An 833-nucleotide genomic window follows, 5' to 3' on the forward strand; every position below is an offset into this window, starting at 1 on the left:
TCAAGATGCCCCGACTGGTGGTCATAGACAGTAGGAAATACAGACAGGACGACAGTTCCAGAGTTGACCTATTGCATACATGAAGGACTGGGAGTAAAAGTTAACTCTTGTATTAGAGAGATGGACAGAAAAGGAACAAGAGTTTGTTGCAAGACCTGTGCTACACGCCCGCGTAGTAGTGGAGGGATGCAAGCAGACAGTTCAGAGGAGCAGTGACCATTGACGTAGAGGTAGAAAAGATATAAAGATGCAACAGTGCGGCAAAGAGACAGAGGTTGAAGGGAGCCAATAGGAGAAGGAGAGTTAAAGAGACGAAAAGCCTTTGACTCCACCTTGAGAAAAGCTGTATGTTGGGAACCTCCCCACATATGAGAGTTGTATACTCTACACAGGGGTGAATAGAACCGTGTATAAAGTCAGCAACTGTGCAGGTGTAACGAAGGCACAGGGTCGATTTACCACACCTAATCTCTTGGAAACTGATTTTACAAGAGAGGTAACATGATCTTTTCATGATAAATCTCGAGAGAGTGAAACCCCAAGTATGTTTAAAGATGATGCAGGATTGAGCTGGGCATTGATAAAAATTAGAGGATGCTCCTGTAGGAGATCTTGACGGGTTGAAAGACGTAACAACCGAGTTTTTGAAGCATTAAAACAACAAGATTACTTTTACCTCAGTCAGAGATATGAGCCAAGTCAGACATTAGGTGTATCATAGGCTCATCACTTGTTTGTTGTGGTAATTGCTGAGATGGACGCAGAGGGAAGCGAATGGAAAGGAGAAGGGTAGAATCATCAGCGTATGAGTGGATAGGGTTAGATGAACAGCT

Source organism: Coenobita brevimanus, chromosome 29 (genome assembly GCF_032717465.1).
Source record: "Coenobita brevimanus isolate Jiangsu-jjx chromosome 29, ASM3271746v2, whole genome shotgun sequence".
Lineage (NCBI taxonomy): Eukaryota > Metazoa > Arthropoda > Malacostraca > Decapoda > Coenobitidae > Coenobita > Coenobita brevimanus.